This window comes from Ambystoma mexicanum, chromosome 1q, assembly GCF_040938575.1.
Source record: "Ambystoma mexicanum isolate Mex_15411 chromosome 1q, UKY_AmexF1_1, whole genome shotgun sequence".
In the NCBI taxonomy this organism is placed as follows: Eukaryota; Metazoa; Chordata; class Amphibia; order Caudata; family Ambystomatidae; genus Ambystoma; species Ambystoma mexicanum.
Genome location: NC_090922.1, coordinates 1477708415 through 1477715901, shown reverse-complemented (window position 1 = coordinate 1477715901; position 7487 = coordinate 1477708415).

The window sequence follows — 7487 nt, the reverse complement described above, 5'->3', positions numbered from 1 at the left end:
GTGGTTGGAAGATACGGTATATCGGGCCCATTGTTTTCCCTATTAGCGGTTACCGGTGTATGATAGTTGGAATCTGAGCATTCACGGCCGCTTTTCCTCATTCTTTGGGGTTTGGTCTTTATCTCATTACCACTTTTGTTACGTTCTTTTTCCTGCATATACTGTTTTGAGATGTCTGCAAGGTTATTTGATCTCGGTATATATGGTGATTGATCAATCCTTTCTGTCTCTTGGTCACAACCGCCTTTCTGTTGATTGGCCGCGGACGCAGAAGCATTTATCGTCCCTGTGGCGTCTTTGGCTTTGTATTTTGCTGCGGCAGTACTCGCATCCGAGATTGCAGAGTTCGCCGCGTTTGCCAGGTCTACAGGCGTGAGGCAAAGGTCATCAAAAACCTGGTATTCTGCGTCTAAATCTATAAGAGCTGAATCAGAGACTTGTTCCACTCTCTCAATTTCCCTCTCAGTCATAGCCGTGGCCATTGCGATTACGTTACACTGGTTGACACCATTATTTTCACGGTTATTTTCACTTACTTGAAACTTTGTTGACGGCTGTTTCAGTGTCCATACCGGAATCCTTGCAGGGGCAGACTCGCAGCGTTGAGCTTGAGTGCGTGCACAAAGTTGCCTTTTCGTTTCCATATTTTCTCTGGATATAAGCACTTTCATTCAACACCCCGCGGATCCCAAGGAACAAGAAGAACACTCCCTCATCGCTCCGCGGGTGAGAGGGTTTTTTGTATACCAGCTCCTCCTGGTCAATGGAGCTAGAAAAAACACTGCAGAAATCCGGGCCAAAAACAGCAGAGTAAGAACACGAAGAACACTCCCTCGTCAAAGCTTTACGATTGCACTATCCTGCAGAAAAAGCACTTTGCCCTATCTGGCCCAGGTCCATTCCCTGCCCTTACATCCATGGAACGTGCAGTCACATTAGGTATGTTTGGATTACTTAGCGGTTTCAAAAATCTGTGATGTAAAAGAAAGATTTTTCAAAGTATGAGCTCACCAGGATGGTAGGGTGAAGAGCAGAAGGGTGACTGACTAGAGGAGAATGACTCACCAGGGAATCAAAGACCAGGAGTGCAGACCAGAGGAGCAACACATAGCTCACAAGGGAATAGTTACCCAGTGAGCCCGTTTCTTGCATGATGACATGAGCCAGTCCTTGATTTTCACTTGCATGCTGGTACTTGTAGGCCATACCTATCACGGGAAGCACAGAAAAGGCAATATCTCCAGCATTCAACGGGAGAAGTACAGGCTGGCCCACATTGTCACACATGACGTGGGGCTACCTGGCAACTATGTAAGGGAGCCGAGGACCCGAAGGAAGACGGGTCTAAGAAGACGAGAACCAAAGGACAGCGACTCACCAAGGAGCCAAGGACCAGTTGGGCGATGGACCAGAGAAGCCAATGATTTACTTTTAAATAGCATATAGACAAGAAATGGAAACAAGAGATACCAAAAGTCAGAAAAATGCAATGTTTTTGTTCTAACACACTATCGGCCTCATTACACGTAAGGCGGAGAGCCATGGCGCTATTAGCGCCATGGCTCATGCCGGTAAAATACCGGCACCGCCTTGGCGGAAAGGGGATTTACCGCCCCATTCCAAGGTTGGAGGGGCGGTAAATCCCCCTTCCGCCATTGCCCTTCCCCATTCCCATTTCTGCCCCATAGGGCTCTATGGGAATGGGGAAGGCGCTAATTACGGCACCGCAATTTTGCGGTGCAGTAATTAGCTCCGAGGTCCCTTAGCGGGTTGGTTTTTAACGCCTGCAAAAAGCAGGCGTTAAAGCACCAACCCGCTAAGGGACCTCGTAGTAAGGCGGTAATGGTTAACGGTCACCGTTACCATTAACGGTGGCCGTTAACCATTACCGCCATCTGTGTTCTCTCTATGTATATTTATGCTATTGTGTTTTGTTTCTTACTTTTGAGACCTATCCATAGCGTTTTAAGTGTGCGCTTGTTTTTCTGCTTATTTGGAAGGGCATTCAGCTTATTTTTTCTTTCCGACCTGGCAACACTGTCAACGAGAGCGCGGGAGTGAGAGGAAAGAAGTAAGCACAAGAAAACAGAGTAAATAAATAAATATTTCAGGGTATGCGCCGATGACAGTTCCTGGGGTCTCAAGGGCTCCCATTCACCAACGTAGGGTCCTGGCGCTCAGCAGCTACGTCGGAGAATGTAACTCTTGGCTTACACATCCATGCGTTATTTTCTGTGATGTCAGTTATGATGTGGATATGTATGCAGATATGGTGGTCTGAATGTCTTCTGCCACACAGGGCCTCAGGAAACATTGATGTGCTTTGCATCAATTATCCTAATGTTACCATAAAAGTGGATACAGAACACATTTTCGGAATGACTGTACAGTCTGCATGAACTGCCACCGGTCAGAAGTGTCCTGCAAAACATTTTGTATTGTTGGCCACCCTAGTTTCAAGGTGGTGGGAGTGGTTTTATTTATTTAGTGTGGTGCAGGCAGCCAAGCACCACGTCTGCAATACCCCGGGTTCTCACTAGGTGGCGCCTCGCAGCAGACCACATGATGCTGTAATGAAATGCTATGCAGGGCCTGCCATCCCCCTCCAATCGCAGTAAAGAACGGTTACCTGTAATAATAGTAATAATAATACTACATTATGCGTAGGCAATTTCTTCTGTTCCGCAGCCGCTGAAATAAGAAGTCCGACTGCGAACACAGAACCGAGAGAGGAATTCAAATCCTCCGGAGAAGAGGGACAGGCCACAGCAGGATATCCGCCTACCCACAAGTCATTCAGTTTATCTACATACTTACAATTCTCCGTACACTTTAAAAAGGAAGACTTCTTTTTTCCTCCTCGCCATAATAAATACAGTTGTTCATTAGTATATTTTCAGAAAACGTGCAATTTACAGTTTTTAACTGTGTATTGCTGTTTATGAGTCACTCTAACAGTACTGTAGCCACAATTTGAAAGTCGTTCTCCTTTGGCGGTTCTCTGTATCCACTAAATAACAGAGCACTGATCGAAATTCACTTGCACTTTGTGTGGCGGTGATGACGGTCTTGTGAATTTTTGGAGGACCTCAGTTCGTTTTGAGGTCGAAAGGAGAGTTGAAGGGAAGAATTGGTTGAGGACGCTTTTGACGTGGCTCCTTTGCCGCAGGCCCCTTTTCGGCAGCTCTCTGGTGGTTTACATTCACAGCCATATCCCCACAGTTTATATAATCCACTGCTGGAAATGGAAATTATTTTGCCAGGGTGTGGGGAGTCGTGGATACTGGGTACATTATTAGGAGGGGGTTTGTGGCGGTTGGGGGTAGTCCTACCCAGGTTCGGACTGGATTATAGGACAATAAGCACTGGCCCAAACCAAAAATGCAAAATGTTGGTATATGGCAGTTTTTTGGGTCAAAGTGGCCAGTTTTCTGGCCAAAGCGGGCCAGTTTGACGAGTTATTAGACTATGTGGCTAATAGTTTTAACCAGGCCAGCGTCAAACGGGCTGAGTACTGTCACAAAGCGGGGCAAAGCAATCCATCTCGGATAGCAGACATCAAAGGCAACCCCCTCCACCAGCACCATGGGCTCTGAGAACCCCTCTAAGCACAGACATGTGCCACCATGTGCCCTATCACTTCCCACAAGTCTGAGAGGAGGCATGAAAGCAACACGTCGGCACCAGAGGACCTAGGCCCTAAAAGAAGAGACACTGGGAACCCCCTGCATGGCCGTTACTTCCATGCTGCATTTTCTATAATTCCATGCTGGATAAGGGAAAAGAAAATCATCTCCTTTGACCCTCCCTCGCGCAGTTCAGAGGAAGAGGACAGGACAAGGCGTCTGCGTCCATAGCTAGCACAGACCCAAACACACCATCAACTCGCCACATGACTGAGAGGTGGCTTGAGCCTTGTATCCAGTAGCCGGTAGCCCCATGCTCTAAATGGTTCCAATGCATCGGTCTAGGAAGTATGAAGGGCCGAGTCAGCACCGCTGAGACTCGAACCCGAAGTGTAGACTATACCAGGCCAGTACCCTACTGGCCGCTTGCAGACGTGTCCAAATCTGCGCCGTTTTCACAGGCTGCACGCAAAGAATGCAGCTAACATCCGGTGCATCCTGGGCTGTGTGTGTCTGAGGAGCGGGTGGTATGTGACATGCCTGCGACAGAACAGAGCCCCCGCACCTTCAAATACTCTCTGCCACAGTCACCCCACGACAAGAAGCAGAGAGGCCTCACAACAAAACGGAAGGCTTAGCCCATACTGCCAAGTGCTTGCCATCATTTCAAATAAAGATGTGTACACAGAGCACGAGGAAACGGCCTGTCGAATCATTACACAGGAGATGTGTAATGGCCAAAACAGGAGGTGAGGGGAAAAACATCAAGCCCAGTCCTCCCCTCTCCTTACCTTCCCCCGGGCCGTGCAGGACCCGGGACACAATGTTCACGCTGTGGTCCAGAGCCCAGCAAAGAACCGAGTGAGGCAATCCGGCTCAACTGTGACCCCAAGACCCGCAGGGGGCCCAGGAGCAGCGCTGCACCTGAGGGAGCCGAGGGACTGCCACACAGCCCCCCCCCCAGGGGGCCAGCAATCGGTGCTCCCCCGGTGCCCCGCACCGGGAAGAAAAAGTCCAACCTGCCGGAGGCAGGGAAAATTAAACTGAGTGATGTGGATGTGGGGGAGGAGTTATAGGGATTTAAAGAAATAGAAGAAGGTCCTGTGTCGGAGGCAGGGGCCTCATGAGGTAAGTACTGTGACGAGGAAGAGTGGAAGTGGAGGTAATTCCCATTTGCAACCGTGGGCCACTTTTCGTTGCTGCCCGAGACAATTGTATGCACCAGTCCGACCCTGGTAGCAGACTCGGACTGGCTAATAGGGCAATAGACCCATTCACGAACCAGAAAGGCGAAATGTTTGTTTTTTGGGTCAAAGTGGGGTACTTTTTTGACCAATGTGGACCAGTGGGCTTGTCTAATGATCAACTATCGTGGGGATGAGTGAAATAGTGATGAAATTAATATAGGAATTTATTTTTGTAACAAAGGTTTGTATAAACTAAATGTGAAAATAAAATAAAAAATTAAAATTTGCATCACATTTCATCAAAGCCCTCCCCTTTGGTACTATTCAAGTAGCATCACAAAAGGAATGAATTCCAATTTGTAATTGTGGGCCACTTATTCGTTGGTGCCCAAAAACAATTGTATGCCCCAGTCTGACCCTGGTCCTACCTAGTTTTGCCTCACTTGGCCATACTTACTGGCAGGCAGCGAAAGTTGCGACTAGTGCTCTTACCAGTGTTGCCAGGTCAGAAGAAAAAAATAAGCTAAATGTCCCTCTAAAACAAGCCCAAAACGAGCTGACTCCCAACCAAACAAGCTCGAAAAATAAGCAAAACTTCTGAAACACTGTGGACAGGTCTCAAAAGAAGAAAATAGTAACACAAGCATGCATAAAGAATGATAGCAACGATATGCATTTATTTTCAGTAAAATGTGTGTACTTTCATTTCTTATCTGAATGGGACTTCTAAAAGCACATGTTTGGCAAACACGCAAACAGTTTATGTTAGTAACCTGGAGTGCACATCAACAGGATGTAAGCTTGTAAACAATTCAGAGTTTGATATAGTCAGGAATCTGGTTGTCCTCATGTGTATAGTATATGAAATCTTTTAAAAAAAAAAAGAAAAGAAATGAAAGGAAAATACAATTTACACTGACATATTTATACATCTATGTGGTGAAAATTAAGTGTTTTTTGAATGTCTTGTGACTAAGACTTATGAATATTTGTGTCATGTATATATGTCACTTGCATTGGGAGGGGTGTTTGTGTCCTCCCCATGTTTGGGTTATGTAATACAAAGCCGTTCATCCATTTTGTGGGATGATGGGTTCCCCGTGAGGGTGGTGTATCAAATGGAGGGCAGTGACACATTCCGTAAACAGGAGGGGTTATATGTATTTCTAAGGAGAAGTTTAGTTTTAGGGCAGTTGCTCCCCCCCTGCTGGTGAGGGAATGGTATAGCCCACAGTGTCTTGGGAGCTGCCAGAGAGAGAGAGAGAGGAGTTTGAGAGGAGAGACCCGAAGTGAAGCCCTCCAAGGCGCTGCCCTGTAGCAGGCCCACACGGGCTACAGAGGCCTGTATGTGGGGTGCATTTAAAGGCCCCAAACAGAAGTCCCTTTTACAGGAACAGCAGTCATTTAAACATTGCAACCAAAAACGGTCTGGCTTTTGGTTTTATTTCACATGTGTGGCAAGAATTTAAAAACTGCACCAAAAACGGCCTGGCTTTTTCTTTTTGTTCATGTAAAGTTAAAGAACCATGGGGAAAGGGGCCTACCTGTCATTATTATTGGACAAGCAGCAATGTAATTCACCTAAGAAGGCGGAATCAAAGAATTCTGTGACATAGAAAACAGAATTTTTAAACATTAAAAACAAAAACGGCCTGCACAAATGTTTGCAAATAAAAACGGCTTAAAGATATAACTGCTCACAGGAAAATGTCAGGAAAGCAAAACCTGATGTGGGCGGGGGTGGGGCTTGACCAAAGCCAATGCATATTATTTTTCACCCACAAAACTCCTTTGAACATGTGAAGAGACACTTACTTCAAGAAAAACCTGTTCTGGCTGGCTGCTTGAACTTCACAATAAAAAACCCACTCCAGCTGGATATTATACTTCCCATCTAATGATGCCCTGCAATCGAATCTGCTGCTGCAGGTGATGAAAACCCACTGTTCCCCAGACTGGCTGGTAGTGAAGGCAGTTAAAGCAAGGGACTTCAAGGAAAAATCATCCCTAGCTGAAGCATGACAAAAAGATGTGAGCCCTTGCTGCACCCACTTCAAAGAGCCCACACTAATTTTAAAGGGACTCATAAAAATCTCTGGTCACAAGCTGAGCCCAGGGGAACGGATGGCTCGGGGGGATAAAGCGGCCATCACATTTGCTGACAGAAACACTCATTATGATAAAAGACCATTTTGCGCAGTCATCCGACTGAGGATTGATATCAATTTTATGCCATTGTTCATGTAATTTCCAGGCGGTTTTGGGGATATTAAGTGCATTTACCTGGCACTTTGGGAAATGTAATGGCCAGTTAGACTAGGTTTCTGGCTGATTTGGACATGTGACAAATGTAAAAGTGGGTGAAAAGATGGAAACTGAAATTGGGAATATGCTTGATGACTTACATATTCATAACTGTTGTACACTTTATGAAAATGACAAAAATGTGACACATGGCCATACTAAATCGTATCGATATGGCGGTCGGCTCATCTAATTACCCATGGTCAGCTCAAACCGAATATATGTTTCATATGGCAGTGGCTAGTACAATTATGAAGTTATGATACATAACTAGTTCTTGCCAAAATGTTGTAATGAGAAAAAGGATGGCATTAAAGAGGAAAAGACAGATGGTGCTCCAAAATCGCCAATCTAATCCTGACGGGCAGAG